This window comes from Marmota marmota, unplaced genomic scaffold (assembly GCF_001458135.2).
Source record: "Marmota marmota marmota unplaced genomic scaffold, marMar, whole genome shotgun sequence".
Classification (NCBI taxonomy): Eukaryota; Metazoa; Chordata; class Mammalia; order Rodentia; family Sciuridae; genus Marmota; species Marmota marmota.
In genome coordinates, this window is record NW_025999961.1 from 4,245,167 (window position 1) to 4,269,729 (window position 24,563).

Genomic DNA, 24,563 nt, shown 5'->3' on the forward strand with positions numbered 1-24,563 from the left:
GCTGCGTGGCGGAGATTCACTTGTCTAGCGCAAACTGTCACCTCCAAAAATCCTACCAATTCCCGGCCGGTCTCTCTTTAGTGGAATTTTGCTAGGAGTTTCTCAGCAGGTCGAATATAAGCATATCCATGCGTCTCTCTGACCCCGTTGTTGAGGAGGTACTGAAAGCACTGCCTCCCCACTCGCCGCCATGTTGGATCCGTCCCCAGCCCTATTTTGTATTTTATTTACAGACAAGATTTCACTGAGCTACTTATGCCTCGATTTTGCTGAAGGTGTCTTTGAACTCAAGATCCTCCTGCCTCGGTCTCTGAAGCCACTGGGATTACAGGCGTGTGCCACAGCGCTGGGCCATTGATTTGCTTTTGTGTCCAAGCTCATGACTACCATGAAAGCTACAATTTACTAAGTGCCTCCTTGGTACTTGATGCATGGTACAGCTGTCTTAAATACATGATTTCTAAACCTTGTCGTAGGCTGTGAGGTATTTCTTATCCCTATTTTACAGTGGAAGAAAGTGAGGCTCTGGGAGACATGGCCTGGACCTCAGAGCTAATAGGTTTCCCACTGGTATTCCTGCCATTCCATCCATCCCTGTTGCCTAAAGAACAAGTCAGTTTCAAACCAATTTCACCCCTAGTCCAGTGACACCACTTTTTCCTGGTCAGTCATTGGAGCTGTCCAAGACTTGAAGGGCCATGCTGGCAGGAAAAACACCTTGTATTTTCTAAAACTTACACCCAAACTTTAGCTGGGGCTGTTGTCAACCCCAGTCCCTACTGTTTTTGACAATTCATCAAAGCCTTTGTTCCTCTTACGTTCATTCAGTCCTGAGTTTCTAGTTGGTTATGATGATAGATATAATATTTGGGGAACGTTTGAAGTCTTAGGGTACAAATTTGGACTCAATGGGCAGATAAGGTAGCAACCAAATATTGTGAAAGTTGAAATATATAAGGCATTTATACACATTTATAATTATTTTATTTGTGACTATCAAGATAAGTTATGTGTTTTTTCTATTATTTATTTTATTTAGAGAACTATAAAGGATAAAAGTAAAGCAAAAGAATATATTTCAGATAAATTGAGGTTTTTAATTTTTCTGGTTTTTAAAGCAAAGTTTTATTTAAAACTTTTTTAAAATTTCCCCTAAATTTCACCCCCTTTAAGGTTAATTTATAGCTATAAAATTGTACCTTGAAAACTTTTCTGTCATAACCACAGGAAATAAAAATTTTTATTCCTAGCCTTACAGTCCACAAATCAGATCACAGCTGTTCCTTTAAGAAAATGACATTCATCTTTCAACCAGGTATATTGTCTATCTCACAATCATAACCACTTTCCTATCTAAGGTTTCTTAAATTGAAAATATCCACAAAATTACACAGCCACACTAAGGGTTTCAGGAGGAAGCAGATTCTGCATCAAGTCCTGTCTGTTGTTCTGTTGGCAGATCTTGCATTTCTTTATGTTTAAAAAAAGGCCATTAATTTAGAACCTGGATGAGCCTCTGTAACCTTTTGCAAAGTTTGGGGGAAGGTCCACGTTTCTATGCGTTCTTCCTTGTATTCCCCTGTTCCAACACAAGAGCTTCCTGTTAATGGCCCCTTCCTTCCCTGTGGCCCACTTGGAAGAGCCTGAAACCTGGGCTGGGAAGAGAACCAAGAGCACAGGCAGAGGGCACTTGTTCAGCTCTTTTGAGCGTGGCTGTTGGTATTCTGCTAGCAGTTGTCAGAAGCAAATGCTTCATGAAGGGCAGATCAGCTAGCTGTGGGGAGATTTTTGGCTTCTCACTGCAAGCAGATCGTCAGAGTTGTTAAACTTACCTAGAGGGTGTCTGAGAATGTGTGTCTGAGACATCATCAGAGGTGCCGTGAGTACAGTTCAAGGGCCCGATTTTATGGCCCAAACCAAGTAGGTGTTCCATACTGTTTATTGACACAGAAGAGACAGGGAGGGGAAGAAAGAGAGAACAAAGACCAACTGGTGAAATCAAGTAATAAAAACAGAGCAGAAAACTAAAATAAATTGTTCTTTCAGCAACCAAGATTTTTTTTGTTTAGAGGACTAATTCCTCCTACTTATCCCCCCCGCCCCCCCGCCACACACTCACACACACACAAAAGTGCAAGAAATAAAATTAGATTAGGTGACCAATTTACTAAATAGCAGGGACAAGGGAATTTGGGTGAGGAATTCATAGTCTTATGTCTGAGGAAAGTACAGAGAAGATGTTGGAGGTGAGACTCCATAAACTTCCTACAGAAGTACACTTTTGTCCCATGCCAGGGAAACCCACTACAGTTTTCAGCTTCACAGTTTCACTTGGAACTGAGAAATGCTCCATCAAGTCAAGGGCACATTATAATAAAATGTTCTGTTTGTTTATTTTGGCAAGCATAAGATGATTTTACTAAGCGATACTCTGATAGGGCCCTGGGCCAACGCCGTTGGAGCTGGAAAAGCAAGTCTTCCCAGTACAAAGCTTCTCCATCTTCCTGCTATCAGCACTGCATTCAGGGGGCCCTGAGTATCTACAGAAGAATAAACTTTGTCAACAGCATTGGCAAATCGCTGACATGGAGCTGGGCTGCCCAGAATGCCACTCTGACATTGGGGGGATGAGAAGGGAAGCCGAAGGACGCTGTAGCAGAGAAGGGCTGGATGGAGAGGTGATCCCATCAGCTTCTGCCATGTACAGCACTCCCTGCTCTATCTTTGGCAGGGCAGGTATCAGAGGCAGGTTTTCCCTCTAAACAGAATGGGTGTGGCCCTTCAGCTTGCTAGTCTCAGTCCTCCCCATGCCACTGCACCCCCTAGGAGTACCCTCAGGGGTGCTGCGGATCCAAGATGGCAAACCCAAGTGGGATGGAAACCCAGAACCTTCCCTTCACAGTACCGTACTCCAGTCTAGCAGATTTACCAGGTGCATCCCCTAACTTCCTAGAGGGAGCCCTAGGAGTTCTCAGCTTCATGCCTCAGTGATTTTAGGGGATGGGATCAGGCTACTGAGTTGGTTAATCTCCAGTTTCCTCATGAAATTTAGGTCTTTGGGTCCTTTTTTCTAGCCTTAACAACTAAACAGGTGGAAAGAGGCAACTGGCGTGAGTGACACAAGTTGAGTTAATGAGCGGTGGCCCCTATGCAAACCTAATGAGAGTGATATTTGGTTGAATCATTTGATCATTCACCTAAACGAGGGGTCACTCCCAGAGCACAGCAATGCAGAAACACTCCCTTGGGGAAGCCCAGCATATGGGCAGGCTATAAGAGCAGACAAAAAAGGATGAGTTAATCTTATGCTTGATGAATGTTCAAAGACAGAAAAAGATCATAGTTTCCAACATTCCCAATGAGTCTGTGAGTTCCCTTTCCCATTGCCAATCCACATGGATTGGGCCAGCCTCACTCTCCCATATATGATTTTGGATTCCTCATCATGCTTGATATACTGAGGAAACAAATTCACCTTAGATTAGAAATAAATGTTGGGGTCAGGATAAAGCGGTGCCCAAGGACCTATACTTCCCACCCCTGAAATGGATTAATGTTGTATCTCCCTGAAATTTGTGTCAAAATCCTAATCTGTGGTATGATAAAGACTTTGGGAGGTGATTAAATCACGTGGACCAGGGCCTCGTAAATGGGATTAGTGTCTTTAAAAAAAGGACCCCTGGAGTTCTCTCATCTCTTTCTGCCATGTGAGGACACAAGAAGAAGTCAACCATCTGCAACTCAGAAGAGTACCCTCTCTAACCCCCTGATTTCAGATGATCAGCCTCCAGAATTGTGAGAAATAAATTTTGGTTGTTTATATATAAAGTCACCTAGTTTACAGTGCTTTATTATAGAAGACTGAACTCACTGAGGCACCCCCAAGACTACTTCCCTCCAAGGTCTTGATTGGCCTTCAACTCACCAGCTGTAAACACATTACCACATCTTACTCATGGCTTTGGGCCACTGCCCAGTCCTCAGGCAGGAGCTGCAGGCTTCCCTGCTACACAGTAATACTCATGTGAGAGCCTAGAAGACGGAGGAAAAGGATTTTAGCAGGAACCATATGCCTGAGGAGGCAGAGTCCCCACAGCTAGGGGTTGCTTCTGCTAGAGACTGGTTTCGTGTTCTGCTCTGGTTATGGAGGCCCTAGCCTGCTCCCTGCCCTACATTCATTTGCCTTCTAGTTCCCTGGTGAATGCTGATGCTTTCTCCCAAGCAAGATTCCATTGCCATTGGGCAATATAGGCCAGGGCAAAACCAGTTTCGTATTTCAGAATAATTTTGAAAGAGCTTCCAACTAGGCCGGCCATGGGCAACTTCCTTAAAGGAACAACAGGATTTCTCCCAACTGCCATTGCAATAGCCTCTTTTGGGGGCCAAATCTATAGGGAACAATTTGGACACTTCTACTCTAAGGAGTGACTTAATCACCTCCCAAAGTCTTTATCATACCACGGATTAGGATTTTGACACAAATTTCAGGGAGATACAAACTGTTGACTTCTATAACTATAGCACACAAAACTATCATGTCTTCTTTGGAAAGCTTGGAGCCCTTCTCTTAGGACTGTGACAGTTTGCCATGCCCTGGGCATGCTCTCATGCTGGGGAGGAGGCCGAAGAGAAAGCTCTGCCTCTCACACTGCCACCTCCACATGCTGCCTTTCTCAGGCAGGATAAACTTCAGGAGGACCAGGGGAGAAGGGACGGGTGACCTCAAAGAAGTGAGCAGCTGGAACAAGTCATTCAAAGATTATCCGCAGGCTGATGTGCAGCCATGCATTTACCCAGCATTTACTGAATACCTAACACGTGCTAGGTTTTACTCTGGGTTCTTGTGATATGGAGGTGAATAATGCTGCTGTACAAAGCCTGGGGTGGTGAAAGTTTAGGGCCAGACCCTCAGCTGGGGAATATTCTCTGCTCAGAGCAGATGCAGCCCACTTAGTCCCCACTGAGTGACAAGGGGAGGGGCTGCTCCCCTTGATGGCTTCTCCTGGTGGGGAGAAGAGTTGAGGCATAAGAAGTGAAGGTGCAGGGAGGTTCTTCTCAAAGCAGCCAGGTTTGATAGAATTCCTTCAGGAGTCCCAATTGGCCTCAAAGACCCCAAGATGTGTTTGTTTTTAGAGAAGTCACCTTCCTCTATGAGTGTCCAGATTCTGAGCAGGCAGATGACACAACCAGGAGAATCTTAAAGATAAAAACGGGACTATTTTTCATTACCTTTGCTTTTTCTCCTATTTCCCCCATTCACTTTCCTTTTATCACCTCCCTGCCTAGAAAACCAAGTGGCTCCTCACTGGCTGCAGGACTGAGCCTACACTTCTCTGCTTGGGTTTTCCAAGAGTGTGGTTCACTGAAGTCCTGTTGAATATGGTATCAGAATGAATCATTCTCTTGGTCTGTATTTTTTAGAGCCTATAATTTATGTTAACGTACTGTTTTTCCTAGAAACTTGAGATTAGTATTTTCCTTCAAATTTAGTTTTCACCTTTTAAATTAGAGCCTGTTAAACACTAAAGTCCTCTCCCACCCTCTCTACCCCTAGCCAAACCCAGTGGGTACATGTGAGCAAGCATTCCCTGCATCCCAACCTCCATCCCCTGGGACCACCTGAAACCAAAATCCTTTGCATTTTTCAGCAAGGGATAGGATTTCCCTATCCCATAAGTGAGTACTAAAAATCCTTCATTCTTCAATATGCAGGTTAATCATTAACAATGGGCTGCACCTTTCACCAGGTCATAAAGGATGACTGGTTAGAGCAGCAACATTTTCATTGTCATTATAGGAAATGCTGGAGAGAATGTTACCTCAGCCCACTTGCCTCCAAGATTCCTAACCAAGATATGGCAGGCTATAGTCAACCATGTAGGTGAGGTGGCAGACAGCAGGAGGACCACAGGTGAGAGAAGTGGGCCACCTTTCCCTTTTCTCTGTCCATTCTGATTCTCTTCTTTTATCTTTTTAATCTGGATACCAACGGATATTTTAATAGCCATTAATTTACCAATGGTAGGCAAATGAGTCCATGGGCTGTTCGGTTTAAACAAGGAATGGGCAGGGGAACAACATGTTAATTTATAAGGCCAATGTGTAGGCTCCTTTAAGACACAGGGAGTTCCAAGGAGAAAGCAAGGGTCAGGCATAGAACCAAAGATCATTGTAATGACGCATTGGTCACATGGCAGATCAGTCCTTCTGGGGAATAAATGATGCTGGGAGACCATGAGGCCACATTGGTATGGAGCTAAGAACATCTCCAAATCTTACTAGGAGAGGCTCCAAAGAGCTGCTGGAATCTATGCCAGAGTGAGGTGTGGGTGATTTGGCCTAAATTTTCAAAACAGTTTTGCAGTCGTCTTGAATTTACAGAACAATTAGGCAAGAAGTACAGAAAGCTCACAAAAACCCCACTCTCCCTCCCCTAGTTTCCTTTATTATTAACATGATGGATTCATGCAGTATACTTATGATAATGAACCAATGCTGACATTATTATTAACTTAAGCCTGTGTTTACTTTGGGGTTTAGTCTTTATGTTGTATGGTTCTATGGGTTTTAACAATGCCTGATGACACATATCCATCATTACAGTCTCACGCTGAATAATTTCATTGTCCTAAAAATCCCATATTTCACCTGTTCCTTCTTGCTTTCCTTCCTCCAAATCCCTAATATCCATGGTCGTTTTACTGTGTATGGTTTTGCGTTTTTATGGAACACCATATAATTGGAATCATACTGAATGTAGCTTTTGCAGATTGACTTCTTTCATTTGGCAATACGCTTTTAAGTTTTCCTCCACATCTTTTTTGTGGCTTGATAGCTTATCCTTTTTAATACTAAGTAATATTTCATTGTATGGATGTACCCTAGTCTGTTTACCCTTTGGGATAGACTTTTCATTTGATTAAGGAGTGTGGCTTGAGAAATGGAAAAACAAAGATGCCTAAACTAGCAGAAGGCAGGGTTCTTGTGGTCAATGCTCAGGGACAGAGTCCAGCCCTTCACCGACTCTTCCAGCCCATCTTTGCCCTTATAGACAGCTTCATATCATAGGTAAGCGTCCTGTAATTTTTGGGCCAATTAATCCTCCAAAACCTTTTCTAAAGAGCCAGTTCTTCTAGACACCAGAAGACCCCTATGCCATCTTGGAAGGGGTAGAGCTGCTTGGTTGGCCCTTCCATGCCATAGAAGCTTCCCTGGGGAATACTCTGTTGCTACCCTCTAGTCCTACAGGTAAGATGCTCTGTGGACAGAACCAAAACACTCATCTCTCAATCTAATCACAAGGGAGTAGAATTAATCCAAACAACTCTATGGAACAGAGAGAGCCAGTAGTATTGTTGGGTGCTAAGTGGAAGCTGTGAGGGGATGATAAGCCAACTGTACCTTCTGGATGTTCACATTTGGAAGGAGAGAATATCTGCACAACAATAGCAGTAACCCACATGCAGTGATGTGCGATCCCAGCCGGAGGGTGCAGCTAAGGATCTGGGTGGAAGGGAAGAGCTCTTCAGGGAAATCAATAAGTCACCTAGAAATTGCAGGGCCAATTGAAATAGAATTTATGGGCTGGGGATATAGCTCAGTTAGGAGAGTGCTTGCCTTGCATGCACAACACCCTGGGTTCACTCCCCAGCACCACCAAAAAAAAGAAAAAAAGAAAGAATGAAAAGAAAAGAAATAGAATTTACTATGTCAGTGACGCTCCTGCCCCCATGCAAAAGAACTTATCACCCAGACCTGAGTCTTTGTTTAAGGTCACTGCTCAAAATCAGGTTCTCTCCCAGGGCGTGGTGCTGGTCCCTTGATAATCAGATCCCTTTCTCTCCATGTGACAAAAGGGTGAGTCCAATACAATGATAGAACAATTTGCTTTATATCTGTTCACATCTTACAAATGTTTGTGCTCACATGACTTACATAGTCAATGCAAGGGTAGAAAGCACTTGAGAATTTCTTACCTAAGAGAAAGAAGTTGGGGACTGCTTTGCCCAAAAGCCTATTTTATAAGATGGGTCTCATCCAGAGACACTTGTCTTATTCTTTGTCCTTATTTCTGTTTATATAACTAGAGGGGTTGAGGGCCACCACAGATGGTTAATTAGACACAAGTGACAGAGATGGGGGCCATGGGTTGGTCAAGGAGTAGCCACCTCCTACCTAGAAGCCTCCTGAATAGAAATCTCTACAGAAGGAGAACACGCCTATGGGAAGGAGGACGTGTGGTGATGGTATGTGCTCCAAATGTGCTGGTCTAGAGTTTTTCAAATCATAAGACAGCAGTCCAAATGGCTTCCATGGCTTCCATGGAACCAGATATGCAAGTAGAAGAGAATCAGAACCAGATTCAAGCATAGCATTAGCCTTGGGGACAGCTGGCCACTTCTTTGGTACCTGGCCGTTCTTTGGGGCATTTCTCATACATACAGGTCACCCAGAGAAGAGAAAAAAAGAAAAGAGATCTTACCATTAAGTTCTTTGTATCTGGGCTGGAATGTAGCTTGGTGGTATAGTCCTTACCTAGCACACAGGAAGTCTTGTGTTTGATCCCCAGCACTGTGTGACTTAGGTGGGGAGAATCTCTGTGTCTAAAAAATGTCTACTAGAAAAATACAGTGTTTGTGTTTCACAGGAATCTGTTTTCAGGAATCATCTGCTATTTGGGTGCTAATCAGGGGATGATTTTTATCTCCTTTTCTTGCTTATTTGTTTGCCTTTCTTCATGGGAGAGACTTGTCATGAAAGTTCACGGCAAAGCCCAACATTCGGTAATAGGAGAAAAAGAGAAGAAGGAGCTCTGGGATGTGTTACTGTGTCCTGGGTTGTGACTCATTCACTATGCAAATTCTCTTTCTCCTCCCCTTCACAATTTTTCCTCCCTGACTTTCAGAACCCTCTCTAGACTTAGCTCCTTTTATCTTATTCTATGCACTTTCTTTCCGCTCCACCCTGTGTTTCTCAGTCATAGACACTGCAGCACATTTAAATATCCACCCATAATGAAAGCAAAACCTGTTAATCGTGTGGGGGTCCTCAGGAAATCAGGAAGTTGGGGAGAAAGAGGGGAATAGCTGAGGATGGCTTTCTGAGACTGACACCACCTCTTTATAAGGAGCTCTGTATCTTTAGGGACATTAAAGGACAAGGATTCATAACAGAGCCCAAAGCTGTGCTCTTACTGTTTAAAATCTTAAACTGTAAGTCATGCATCCATTCATACATTCTCACCATGTGCGTTGATTGAGCACCAATTACATAACAGAGTAGACCTACACAAAGATGATTGAAATGTAGTCCTTCTTCCCAAGAAGCTGGTAGGAGAGACAGGCCATGGGACCATAATAGTGATAACAAGTGTGATGAAGTCTATGATCCTGAGAGACTGTAGGGCCAGGACCTTCAGAGAGGTCCTGGAACCCAACTGTGCAGATCTGGGAAGAATTCCTCAGGACTAAACATGAAGGTGAAGTTGAGAAGAGAAAGCCTCTGGCTTGGGTGGTCCTGGCAAGAGTCCACTGCAAGAACAAAAACATAGTGTTGATTTGGAAAACTGGCTGGAACTTTAAAATTTGGCGTAGGAAGAAATGAGACATAGGGCAGAAAGGCTGAGCCAGCTTGGGATGGTCTTTGAGGCTGGATAAGAAGGCTGAGACTAAGGAAGATTATGGGACAACTAAAGTCAAGAGAAATATATAATCAGAATTGCACTTGCAGAAGGAAAATTCCAGTTGAGATATGGAGAATTGTTTGGAAGGGATGGGACAGAAGACATGGAGATGCTTGGGAAGATGTTACAATAAAATAGGCTGGAAATGATGCTCCTCAGAAGTCTCCTTCTCCATATCTGGCCACCTTCCTGATGGAGGCTTTCTTGAAACAACTTATTTGCTAATTGAGTCATTTCTGTGCCATTGGTGACTATAATGGTTTCGTTTTATAGCTACTACCATGTAAAATCACCATTGTGTAAATATTTCCTCCTGATAAAAGCTAGCTTCTCACAGTATTTGTCCATCAACAGGCTCAGAGACCCAACTGCCTCATATTTCCTCACAGCCTCTGTTAAGAAGAAGTTTGGTTGTAAGTAGATACAAAATTGTTAAGACACTTGTCCCAGCACAAGAAGTTAGAATGTGATAGGCCCGCTAGGGAAAGATCATTGACCATGAAACAGATAAGATGGGGCTCATCCAGAGACACTTGTCTTATTCTTTGTCCCTATTTCTGTTTATATAACTAGAGGGGTGGAGGGCCACCACAGATGGTTAATTAGACACAAGTGACAGAGATGGGGGCCATGGGTTATATATTTATTTTTTTGTTTATTTATTTATTTCAGGATTCTGCTCAAATTAACCTGCATTTCAAAGGAAAAGCATTTGGTTGTTTGGGCCCAAGCAGAATTATTTTTAAATATTTAAGAGGGAAAGATGAGACAGCAAACTTCCCGATATGTTAGCTGTGTGATAGTGGGGAAGTAATTGCCCTGTGACTCAGTTTCCACAATTAAAATGGTATAATTACTTTGCCCATCTGTACTATCTGTGGCTACCATAACAAAGTGGTTTTGTCATAAGAAAACCACTATGAACTGAGTGGTTTAAACATAGAAATGCATTATAGACGTGGAGGCTGCAAAGCTGAAATCCAGGGGTTGGTTCTCTCCTTGGAGCTGTGAGGAAGAATCTGTTCCATGTTTTTCTGGTGGTTGCTGACAATCTTTGGCCTGTTGAAGCATTACCCTTACCTCTACCTTCATTCTCACCTGTTGTTCTTGGTAGTGTGTATCCAAATACAAGTCATAATGGATTAGGATTCACTCTAATGACCTTATCTTGACAATACCTGCAATGACCTTGTTTCTAAATAACCTCTCATTCTGAGATGCTGGCTGTTAAGACTTCAAGTATGAATTTGGGGGCCAGGGGCAAGGAGGCACAATTTAATATAAACACCACCTAATAGACTTCTCAACAAGAATTAAATGAATTAACTCCTATAAATTCCTTAAAATAGTGCCTGGCACTTTAAAAAAATGTTGACTTTTTGTGTGTGGGTTATGATAGATTAGAATGAAAAGCAGCAGCATTGCAATTCAACTGGTGTGTACCAAGGTAGGTTTCAGAGTCATTTAAGACTCATTGGTTTTTGTTTGTTTGTTTGTTTGTTTGTTTTTGGATTGTTCAGAGCTTATGCAATACCAAAACAGTATTTTGAATAATCTCTTTGCTAAAATGTGCAGAGTAAGAATGGGCAGACACATTGAGATCTGAGTTTTCTTCCCTGTTCTCCAAGCTTGTGTACTATACAATGCAACTAGCCCAGGAGTAGTTGGAGTACTGTTATTTGTTTTAGAGGGGAAACCAATACAGGCTCTGTCTTTTTCATGCACCCATAAAAAAATAGCTTCTCAGTTTCTGTGGCTCTCCCATGGGGGCTGGAACAGGGCTACCACACGGAGCTGGAGACACAGCTTTACTAGAGTGCGTTTTCGATGGGCTGACCCCAGGCAACCTGGAGGAGCCACTGACATGTGTCAGTGTTTGCTTACCTCAGATCACCTTAGAGTCAGCTCTTGTAAAAATAAACCAGCAATGTTGACTTTTTGTGTGTGGATGATTAAACAAATCAGGTGACCCCAAATGAATTCTAGATAGAGAGGACTAACTGGAAATTTCAGCAAACTGATGAAATTGGCAAGAACTGAGCCTGAAGAGCATTCCAGGTACAGCAATCTCTTTTCAAGGAGCCCCTGACAGCCTTTGGTGTTTCTGCCAAAGGGCTGCAGTGCAGGAGATGACAAAGACAACGCCTGCTTCTCAAAGGAGGTAGCTGACATAATGGCCAAAGTCAGACCAAGCTGCTCAGGAAAAATGATTGTGGATATAGTTTCAGGTAAGGAATATGTGAGAAAGGGTTACTGTCCACAAAGAGGTTTTGATGGGCCGACTTTACTGCCAACTGACTCCCATCAGAAGTGTGTACTCGCTGACCTCCAAGGCCAGAGCAGTGGAGCGTTCTCCCTCTTCCTTCTGCTGCTGGGATTCCTGTGTCTCCTTTCCCTGGTAAACATGGAGGCTTCTATGTACCTGTAGGAAAACCCTGGGTTGGGAGGCAGGATGTCTGCTACCTCACAGTTGAGGGACCTTGAACTAGTGACTTAAACTTCCTTGTCTGTTTCTTCTATTTCCTCTATTATTCAAGGGGCCTGGCACCATGAAAATCATGGACTTTCCTCCATGAAAGTAGTCTTGGGGATCTAGTTCAATCTACTTTATCAATAAGGAACCTAAGACCCATTCCATTAGTAATAATGACTGCTCAACTCATCTGAAGCAGACATTCTTATACCCATTTTATAGATAAGCAAACTGGCTTGTCCAAGGTCCCCCAGCTGCTGAAATGGAAGATTCAGGACTTCTCTAGTTCAGTACTCTTTCTTCTGCACATTATCTGCCTCCAGTTACTGTCAGATAATTCTGGCCTCATGCCATTATGAGTGTCCTGTTTTAGGCTGGTACTAACCATAGCAGGAGCAAGAATCTTATTCTTAAGGGAAGGAATGTTCCTCATAGGGGTAGGGACCGATGAACAACCCTTATTCCATGCAGCTGCAGAAAGTAACATTCTCCTTCCCAGTGTGAAGTTGGGAATGTGTCAAATGTATCAAAGAGATTTTGAAGCAAGAATATTGTATACATCTGATACTACAAATTAACTGTTTAATCAGGGCCGGAGCAGAATGAGGTTGTGAGGGGTGCCCTTGTGCAGGTTAGGAGGTAACTGCCTCAATATTCCTCAGTGAGGTGTTAGTACTGCTTCCCCCACCCTCTTCCTCTCCATATCATCCTTGACTTAAAAGAACAGGGCATCAGAACACCAATAGAACCAGTACCTCTCAAAGCCTTAGGGAAAAGTTGTTTCTTCTGAGTAAACTGAGGCCTCAATAAGGCATTGATGCCTCCTCTGGGCAAAGAAGAGACACCCTCCAATATCTCTCCATGGTGAGTTCTAGATGGTTTGGCAGCACTGGCCAGTATGAAAGCAAACTTCAAAGAACATTCAGTCCTTAGTATACTGGCAGAGAGCCATGATGTGAGACTACTGGTCCCTGTCACCAGCACCACCAAAGAGAAATGTGAGCCTCAAATCTAACTTTGAATTTTCTAGCCAAAAAACAGTAAAAAAGAAACAGGTGCAATTAATTTTAACGATATATTATATTCATTCCGATACAATCCAAATGTCATTTCAGTGTGTAATAATATAGTTATGGATGAGTTACTCCATGTTTCTTTTTTCACACTGTCTTTGAAATCCAGCATGTATTTCATACTGAAAGCATACCTCAGTGAGGATTGGCCTCATTTCAAATGCTCAGAGCCACATGTGACTCTGGGCTACTGTGAGGGATAGTGCAATGGAATAGATGAGCACACCAAGGCCACATGCATGTTTTAAACTTAGTGGCCTCTGAGGTTCCTTTCAACTTGGCAATTGAAGAGTATGGGAACACTAATGTGGTTGGAAGCTCATTCATCCTGCTCTAGGTCTTCTGAATAGAAACAGATGCAACAAAATATTCCTGACTCTCCTCTCCCCACAAACTTTCAGCAGGCTGGTCTTAAATAGTCCTGGCCAGACTTGAATAATTGTCTACCATCCAGCTGTGCTAGTGCAGTGGTCTAGATTGCCAAGAGACCAAGAAAGACAGATATAAAACTTAGAGACAAGATATAAAACTTACTAATAAATGTTCATGGGAAAGAGACTAAGAAAGGTACTCAGAGATAGGTTATAAGATATAAAACTTATTGATAAATGTTTATGGGAGAGATAGAGTGGCAATGGTCAGACAGATGCTTCACCAGAGGCCCAGTAGTGACAGGATGGAGTGGTGTACCTCTATTTCACAACAGTGCCTCTGCTACCTCACCAGAAACAGCACCTCCTATCCCTCTTCGTACTTTGTCTGGGGGTAGAGGACAGGCTGCTTGGATGAAGAATTCCTTCCCATTGTGCTCTGGTCCACACAAGTCACCAGAGGGAGAGAGATTTCATAAATTAGGTTATAACATTAGTGGCATCATCAACATTAGCTTGCTTTGGTCCTTGAATTACCAGAATTCCAGAGAACTGTGGGTCTGGAGCAGATATGTATCAGCTTTATACAGTTAACACTAACTTTCCCTAATTCCCAGCATTCATGAGAGAAAGTCAGTGTCTTTCAAGATAATATATATCTGGACATCCTGGGCCAAACTTGTTTCCCTAACTTGGCTAGGTTTTGGGAAAGAAGAAGGGGAACTTCTGGGCATAGTATTCTATCCGCCTCCTTTACTTTAAGGATAACACAAGCCACCTCCAGCTCTTAGAAGTGGGTATATAAATTAGAACCTGCCTTCTCCTAGTGCCATGATCTGCCCCTACTCAGAGTTCCAGAGTTAATTATTAACAACGAACAAATTCACTGAGGGATGGAGGTAGGACTTGCCTTAAGGTTCCTGAGTTTCCTAGAAGCACGTGTCTTTGAGGACTTTGTCCCCCCTGGATCCAGGACAGAGTGACACACAAATACTGGGCCTGTAATTTTATTACAAAGGCAAAAGTCTGCAGGAAACCCATCCAGAAGATTTTTCTAGGAAAGTGAACTTTGCTATTGGACATCTCAACCAAACAGATGTTTTGGGAGAATACAATCACGCTGCCTTTGACAAAATTGGAGTAGGCTGACCTGACTTAAAGAGAATTTAATTCATTGTATAAAAATAACTCCAAAGGAGAGTGAAATCTTTGGAGTTATTTACTAGTACCTAGACCTCCAGGAAATTAACCCGCCCTGGCATTGGGAAAGGATGTGGGAATTATTCCTGTCCCTTCTCAGTATATGGATGAGGCATCTGAAATAAGGAAAAGGTCAAGTCTAGCAAGAAAGGCAAATGACCCTAAGAGAGTTGGCTTCCTCGCCAGGGAGAACTGAAAGGGAACAGATGCTTCTCAATGTCCAAGAGTCATTTCTCTAAAGTTCTATTAGTAGATCCTTAAGATTTTATTTATACAAAACATAAATTTCCATTGTTGATATAATGCAGAGATAAACCTTGCTCTAATTCAGGTCAAAATATCATTTTAAACTAATGATACTTGCTAAGTATTTGCTATTTGTATGGCACTGTGATAAACTGAGGTAAATACTCCATTTTCTCAAGTGTAACAGTTAGATGAGGTGCCTCATGTTTTCTTGTATTATTTGGAAGATTAAGTAAAAAACTGTAAAGTGCTTAGGTTTCCATCAGTCCATGTCACCTACAGCCTCAAGGAGTTACTACTTTGGCCAAGTAGAATCATGACCTATGAGGAAGAGAAGGGGTTAACATACAGGGTTGTTCTGACAGGTGGACACAATAGGTGAGGGTCACAGTAGATACCATTGTACCACACCTAATTCAATCCTTATAGGCCACCAAGACTTCTTGTTTGCTTGTGTGTTTGGTTTTTTACCTTGAAAGTTTAAGGGTTCCTTAGTTGATGAAAATATTTCCTGAGGGATAAGTTTTTAATGAGCCAAATATTGCAAAAATTTATTTATCTCTTTACAGTCATTTAAAAAAAGCAAGGTCTTAGAGATAAGGGCACAAGAGAAAGACCAATCTTCTGATGCCTTAGAATTCAGACCATAAAGTAGAGAAGGACATTTTCCATCTAGTCTTGTGCATTTTAGAGTGGGTTTTCTATATAAACTAAAATCAAGTATCTTGGAGTTGCTTTATCTCATTTGGGGAAAATACTGTGAAAACCTTTAGGCTCTGAGTGGGCGACTTGGCAAAAGAAAATGGTGAGGTCCTTCAAGGGCCATGTTCCTGGTATTCTCTCAGAATGATCATCCCATAACCCCAAGTCTTTGACACTCCACTAATTCTTTCTAAACTGAAACCACCAAATGCCCACCACGCATATGTCTACAGCCCACTCAGGTGAGCTAACACAGGGCCAGAATTCCATCTAAGCTCTCTAACCCTTCTCCTGAGTGAAATGAAGGGAAAACACAGAAAACCCTGGGATTCTCCATTTTTTTGTGTCCCAAAGATCCTTGGTTTTGATTAAATGAAATAAAGCATAAGTGTACCCTTCTTGAGAAAGAGACCCAGGCCCTGGGATCAGGACATACTGGCCCCAGGAGTCATGCGTGGATCTATGTGCCAGATTGGAGGATCCAAGTCTTAAGACCAGGACCTATTAAGTGCCCTCTACCCACTTCTGTGATGTACTTTGAACAAGGGACATTGGCAACTCACAGTGTGTCCAGTGGAGGGCAACAAGGAAACAGACTCATGAGACCTGAGATGTTGAGAATGATTTGGGATATTGCTTCCCCAGACTAAAGCACTGGCTGTTTACCCTTTAAAAATTTTATATGGAGGAAAGAGAAGGAGGAGTCTTCTTTGCTTCAGATGTCAAAAGCAGAAGCAGTGAAAGGACATTAGAGGGAGGTCAGTTTTTCTAGCAATTAGAGCTGTCTTTAGGCAACAGGCCCCCTACGGTGTGGTACCTTTCTTGGCAACTGACATGGTCACAGGTGGCTGATAAAAAGGTGCCCAGGGCTTGACAAGGATGGTTTTATGATATTTTTAAAGAGAGTGAACAATAAAGGTGAATTTGAGGTCTCTGTTCCATAAATTCTAATTTTACACATTAACCACTTCATGTACAGAAAACCTGAGAAATGGAAAAGCTATGAGTTTGCAATGCATTGTAAAAATTCTTTCAGAGAAGCTAACAAATGACAAAAGGTAGTCAGTGCCCATGGTGTGCCTGAGAGCACAGGCTGTGGAGGCTTAGCCCAGCGGGGTTCAAAGCCTGCCTCTGACCTTATTAGGCTCTGTGAACTCAGACAGGTTACCTAACTTATCTTGACTTCACTTTTGTGATTGGAGATAGATACAACCCCAGTCTGAAATCACTTAGTGCACCTGAAATGTTTGATCTAACCCTGACACATACTGATGATTGTTATGGCAAGAGAATCAGTATTAATTCTTAATACCATGAGAGAATTTAAACAACTCGACATCAGCTTGCACCAAGACGCACATATTTCTTTTGATTGGTTATCAAATGAAAGGGAACAGTTAAATATGGCTTCTTTTCTTGGTAATAATGGACACTTTTTTAAGGATCAATTCAGAAATGATAAATCCTATCTGTGGAGTAAATGACAGCTATTGACATAAAGTGTAAGATAAATTAAGTTCAGTGGGGTGTTTTTGTTTTGTTTCATTCTTGCATTTTGGTAGTGAAGCTCAAAAACAAGGTCCTTGGGATTTTCAGTATTTACTGTGCTATGTCTTGGCTTCTTCATTCCCCAAGAAAAAAAGCAACAACAACAACAAAAAAAAAATCAAAGAGAGCATTGCTGTCCAATATTGACAACACAGACACATCTGGCTGACAACCTAATTATCCCCTTCCTAAATGTTTTTCTCATCCTAAGTAGCACCTACAGGACAAGGAGAAAAAGATGTAGGAGGACCACATTTCTCATCCTGGGCACTGCCTATTGGCATTGAGGGACTCAGAGCCATTTGTCCCTCCTTTGGTTCTTTGAATTTCCCAGGCTCTGGACTCCAGGCTCTTTAATAAGCTGGCAGCTAATCAAAAGAAGGAGAGAAAGATACCAAATGTCCCTCTTAGGACATATTATGCAGCTCTTGAGATCCTGCCTGCTTCTTTGTACAAATGAAATAGATCACTGGGGAAACAGCAGAGGCCTCCTGCTGTCCTGCAAAATGTTTTCCAGTCCTGGAGTGACACCACTTTGTGTCTATGTGAAATAAGGAAGCTCTGCCCTAACGCTAAATGATCAATTGCATGTGACACAGGAGCTTATTTTTCACACTCTGAGTCAATGCAGTGAGACCACAGACAACCCCAGATGGTCTCTTTGGAAATTGGATGGTGCCAAGAATGAGAAGCTGAATTGATTCCTTTCATTTGGGATTGTCTATAAAAAACAATATTATTTAAAAACACTCAGAACTGTGTTTCATTAGTGTGCTCCAGGGCATGATTCAGCACTTGAGAAATATGTGCTAATCATCCATATACCCATCACATAGAGCTCTCCCAACTGGTGTATGGATTCTGAGCCTCAGATTTTGAATGGGAATGAAATATGAGGTAGAAACTCCAAGCGTGCAATAAAAGTTATTTCTTTTGGTTGCCTTTTTCTGTGTTGCTTCTTTCTCTGTTGTTCTTTTATTATTTCACTGTTTGACACTGGAAGTTAAATCTATTTGCATGGAAATCTATCTGCTATGTAGAAAATTGCATAACTTACTTTACAGAGGAGAAAATGATGCTTAACTTGGCAATAACACTTAGCTTGGAGAGGCATTATTTGGCCAACTAACTATGGGCCTCAGTTTCAGGTCAACAATTGTGAGCTGATCTTTATTTGACCTAGTTCATATAGAGGTAGTGTTTAAACTCAGCAAAATTCTCTTCATAAAAATTACATTTGTCTGGAAGATTTTACATGCTGATCTGTATGAAATTCCACAACAGCCTCTTGGCATGATATCATAGGCCTGCATGTCAGTCTTTCAAGGCTTTAAAATAGCTTTAAGTGCTGTTGAAATAATATCTCCAGAAGAACCTAGATAAACCTGTAAATTCATGTAGACCAAGGAAGGGAGCAACACAGACAACTTCTGCTCAAACCCATAGAGCCTATGTGGTTGCCATAGGTCTCCTTTCTTCCTGAGAGCTTTTCCTGCATAACCAAGATTTAGGCTCTAGTTCTCTTAGAAAAAAAAAAAATATTATATTGAATTATTTTAGCCTCCTCTTCCCTCCTTCTAAAACAAAGAATTGCACTTATCTAGAAATGAGTTCTGATGTTATGAGAACTGGATACCTCAATTTAGTGTAATTAAGTCTATTAGAAGATGAGGGAGGACTCAGAAGAATAACAGTCCAAGTGGCAGTTCTGACTTCATCGGCATCTGCCGAGAAATGTTTCTGAACTCAATGGTTACATTAAAAACCATTCACATAGCACCCAGCACCTCACCCTATAACCTTACTAAAATTAAGAGTGCCAAATCATTCTCTCATTATTCCTTCACCTGATGGAAGATGTGGCTCACCCTTCTATTAGATGAAACTAGAGCCAACCTCTAATACCTAATTAATGTAAAACAATGCTATAATTATTAAGCATGATGTTGATAAGTTTTACCCACTGAGATCATCTTTGTTTAAATAAATGGATTTGTTAGTGGAGTTTCAATACAAAATTTCAATATAAAATTGCCAGCAGATGTTAACTGTTGCTAGATATTTAACTACATATACCAATAATCTATTAGGGCAAGTTTTTACTCCCACAGAGACTCAACAGGCCATTTTGGGACTTAAGGAAATGTGCTATTTATTCGTCTTTATCAAGGACATAGTAATTTTAACAAAATAAAATTTTTAAGTATCTGCTATGTTTAACTTTCATCAAAAACAGTTTTAATATTGAATTGAGGAGGTAGGGATGCATACCTTTATGAAAACAATTATGTAAATTTATCGAATGGTACATAATAACTGGCAAATGCCATATTTGTGAGAAGTATAAAGGAACTGTGGTATGAAATCACTGTGTGACACCTCCTAGCTAATGTGGTATTCCTTAAGTACTTGAAGTAATGGAAAGATGGTACTATATCTAATTTTCATTGTCCCACTATGCTGAATTGGAAGCTTCATGAGGGAAGAACCCATATCTCATCTACTACTATATCTATTTTATTCATTTAGCCTATAACAAGCAATCAATGTTAACTATGCACATTTAATGGAAGGCTGGACAGCTATTATCAAAACAAGAATTAAAATTAACCTGGAAAATGTATCTTTTCATTTGCTCAACAAATTTCTTAGTCCATTTTCTGTTGTCTTAACAAAATACCTGAGGTGGGGTAATGTGTAAAGAAAGATGTTTACTTAACTCACAGTTTTGGTGACTGAAAGTCTAGGTCTGGACAACCCAGTCAGTTCAGCCTCTGGTGAGGGCTTTCTAGCTGCATCACAACATGGTGGACAGCATCATGGTGGGAGCATGTGCAAGAAGGAGAGCTCACATGATCTTACAGGAAGCAAGAGATTTAGGGGCCAACCTCGCTTGTTTTGTAACATCCTGCTCTCTCCAGGAGAGCACTGGTCCCATAGAACTGTAATAAACCCTTCCAGTGAAGGTATCCCAATGACTAATTACTTCCCACTAGGACCATATGTTAAAAGCTCCATTTCCTCCCAATACCAGCACACTGGAAACCCAGCCTCTAGCACTTGAACTTTTAAGAGACACACTCAAATCTTATACAAACCGTAGCAGCAAACATTTGTAGTTACCACACCATGTGCCAGACACTGTAGACAGTAAGGTACAGAGGTGAAGAAAACCAATTTCTCTGGTGGGTTGGTGTTTTCTCTCTTAAAATTAGAGGTTTTGAGGTCAAGCTAGGCAGACTTGGGTTCGGTGGGGAATGGTTGAGAACAGAAATGACTGGGGGTAGTGAGCAGGGAAGGGTAGAGCTCATTATGTGAGGGAAGCCTTGAGACCTGTGTTTTGTGGGCAGTGAAAATCAGCAAAAGAATTCAAGTTAAGCAAGATTAAAAAGTCACAGAAGAGGTTCCAGAAACTTCAATGACGTCATTATTAAGAGATAGTTCATTACTGATAAAAACTTCAGTCAGGTTGCACACATCAAATTGCAAGGATTTTCAGTCTCAAATCCTTAAGAGAGCTGAGACATATAGTTGTCACAAAGACCTGGATTATATTCATATATTCATGTTTAAATTTTTACTTAATAAGTATATTATCAATAGTGTTTTTAAGTTTTCATAAATGTAATGTTTTCCTTTAAATATGGTATTTCTAAAAAAAATTGGCTGCATTGCTAAAATGTGGTTTTGATAAACGCATAGAAAAAAATCTTTCCTAGCAGACTACACTTCCATTTCATAATTTAATGGGATAATGGGATGACTTAGTCATATCAAATTCACCATAGAGCAAACTTTGCCTGTGTTCATCTATTCCATTACATTTTATATAAACTCACACAATGTAATAATTAACACCATTATCTAAACCATCTCTTCCCTCTAATGTTTCCTATGGAACACAGAATGAACTTTTGTATTTCTGTATATGCAGCCAGATTTACTGATGTGTACTCTGGCTACGAGTTAGTTCTTTTATAGGTCATGAACCTTCTTCAGTACCTGTGAACCATGCAAACTACACTTTTCCATCTCTTAATATGAGTTGCTTATGGCACAGAAGAGCCAGGCATATTCAGTCCTAAGGGCAAGTGGGAAGACAAGGTCTCCTGAGTGTCAAAATACCCCCAAATATCATCTTTGCTGAATGCCTAAAGTGCATTTGAATGGTAAAAATTTGATTTCAAAAAGTTAGACTGGTAACAATAAAAAATAACCCAAGTTAGAAATAAGCAAAGGATTTAAATAGACATTTCTCCAAAAAAAAAAATACAGAAATGCTCAATAAGCACAAGAAAATATGCTCCACAACATTATTATTAGGTAAATGCAAATGAAAACCACCGTGAATCATCTCTACACATTCACTAAGATGTTTTTTAATAAAACAGACAAGACATAATAACCATTGGCAAGTACCTGGAGGAATTATTACCTTTTTACCTTTCTGATAGAAATGTAAAATGGAGCAACCATTTAGGAAAACAGTCTGGCAGTTCCTCAAAAAGTTGAACATAAAGACCTAGTAATTTCATTATTAGCTATATGCCTCTCCAAATTGATAATAGATATGTTCACATGAATATTTGTAACAGCACTGTTCACACTATCTAAAATGAAAACAACCCAAGTGTGCATCAATGGATAGAGAAACAAAATGTAGAAAGTTATTAGAAAAGAATGAAATATGGAAATGTACTAAAATATAGATGAACCTCAAAAACACTAGGATAAGTTGCCCCGTCCATAGCCCAGTGTGGTAGTGCAATAGGTTGCCAAAAGACCAAAGAAGCCTCTCAGAGATGGAATGTGCCATATAAGATTTATTCAGAAATGCTTACAAGGAAGATTCAGTGGTTACAGGTAGGACAAGTGCTTCACCAGAAAGTCCAGTGGCAGTCCAGCCGCAATGGGCTGGACAGATGCACTTCCCTTTCACACGGTGTCTGATTCTCACAACCCTTTGTCCAGTTGTAGCGGGCTAGCCAAGTACATCCCTCTCCACAATGCTCTGATCTGTACCATTTCCTGCAAGGGGGGTTTAAAATTGTTAAGTTTGGATTTAATGGTGATTTTTGTGAAACAGATTTGTAAGTAATGAAGTGAGTCACTAGGAAATGTAATTGGGAGAAGATTTATAGGTTAAATTGCAGAAGCAACATCAGCTTGACTTGCTTTGTCCCATCCTATGACCAGCACTTTAAGGAACATGTTTGGCAAGCAAGAAAGCCACTCTCTACAGATAATACGAATTTGCCCTAACTCCTAGCATATATGAGAGAAAGCTAGAGTCCTTCAAGTTAATATTTATTTGGGATTGAGAATGTAGCTCAATTATCAGGGAGTTTGAACCCAGCAATCCCCAGCACTGCAAAAAGAAAAAATAAAATAAAATAAAAGATAATGTTTATCTGGACATTCTGTCCTAGGCTCACATTGTTCCCTTAACTTGGCTAGGCTGTGGGGAGCAGAGGGGGCACCTCAGGGACCTGGCATTTAACCATTCTTATTTTCTCCAAGGAGGACACATACGTAAGTGAAAGGAACCAATCACAAAGACTGCATATTTCATTAGTGCATTTATAGATGTCCAGAAGAGAAACAAACAGAGACAAAGAAGATTAGTGTTTTCCAGGGGCTGAGGGAGAAAGGAATCAAATGGGAGTGATGTTTTCCAGCAAATGAGGGTTTCCTATGGTGGTAGTAACAATGTAACCACATTGATTGTGGTTAATAGATACAGACCTTGTGATACCAAAATGGACTGAATTTTATAACTTTAAAAAGGTAAATTTGGTGGTATATAAATACTCTCTTAATTTAAAAAATAAACAAGGAAAGTTTAAAATGTTTAAGTTTAGATTTAATGGTGATATTTATGAAACAGATTTGTAAGTATTGAAATAAGTCACTGGTTTGGAGAAAAACCAAGGGGGGAAAATGTAATTGGGAGAAGTTATAAGAAAGGAGATGGATGAGTCACAGAAAATTAGAAAGAAATTAGATGATAACAAGAAACAGTGCTGACAGACTGAAGTGAGATTTATTAAAACAGGAAGGTACACTGATGCGTTTATGTATCTGTATAGTAATATCATGTATAATGTTATGCATGAAATATTAGTGTATATAATAAATACATATATTTATCATGTATATAATATATATACATATTCACCTTGGAAAAATTCTTGATGAATACACCAGCAAATATTAACAGTACTTGTCCTCATTTCGTGGAATTTCATATGACTTCATTTCTCAATATTTTCTGTGTGCGATGATTATCTCATAGTTGAACAAAAAAGAAGAAAAACCAGTGTGGAAGACTGAGGTTTAGGGATGTGTACCCGATGGTGGGACTGGGAAAGTAAGGGCAGTTTTTAAAGTCTTCTTAATGAGGAAACTCCTAATTAAGAAAGTCAATCTTCACACCGGGGCAGAGTCACATAGACCAAGGGGAGCATCTTTGGCAAAACAGTTTGTCATGACACCAGCTCTAAAATGCCAAGGCTTAGAAAGACTCGCTCTTAGAACTCTGAAGACAAAGGATACAACTGCTTTACCTTTGCTCAACAGGTTCTCCTGAAGACTGAAGCATCTATATCCACACTACATAATTCTCTAGGCACTGGACCTAGATCTACCTACTTCTTACCTATCTATCATCTATCTATTTATTTTCAATTGGGATATGTCTGCAAGGCAGTTGACTCCTAAAAGTAATGAAAGTTAATTTGCAAAGACACAAAATAACTTTAAAACCACCAAGACAGGTTATGAAAACAAAGGCCTGGTCATAAAACTGGAGTTCAGCCCAGACAGATGGTTTTGGGAATGGAGCAGGGGGCAGAGGTTCACTAAAGAACAAAGTGGAAGACAGGGAGTAATGGTGGATGGTACAAGACAGACATGTGTACATTTATGTCTAATATCAGGCTAGAGGATGGTCACAGTACCATTATTTGAAAAAGAACAATATGGAAACACTTCATTGTTTGTCAACAGATATATACAATTTAATTTTGGTGTTTCACCGGAGAAAAATTGATAAACCAGAGCCCTATGTGACAACATAGAAAGTAATTTTCTTTAAAAACCTTTTAAAGGAATGCAAATTACTATAATTTCTGTCCTTCACATTTATTTCACAACTTGTTTACAGTAACATCAGTTGGAATGTCTTTGAATTGGATATGACATGCTGTTTTGAAGAGCTAGGAGACAGAGAAGGTTTAGTTGCCAAAAGAGAAACTGGAAAGAATTCA

At 40.8% G+C, this 24,563-nt stretch overlaps 1 protein-coding gene across 10 annotated transcripts in view; it reads left to right on the forward strand.

Annotated features, from left to right (window-relative positions):
• Positions 1-24,563, forward strand: part of Prlr (prolactin receptor) — a 162,113-nt gene that overhangs the window by 37,458 nt on the left and 100,092 nt on the right. For 2 of the 10 annotated variants that reach the window (XM_048802903.1, XM_048802905.1), the window contains exon 1: positions 5,378-5,911. The exons of 6 other annotated variants lie outside the window; for them this stretch is intronic. The gene's annotated coding sequence lies outside the window, so the exon portion shown is untranslated. Of the gene's footprint in view, positions 1-5,377; positions 5,912-5,946; positions 11,911-24,563 lie in introns of those variants that run through there. 2 more of the 10 variants (XM_048802901.1, XM_048802904.1) reach the window with 1 other exon arrangement.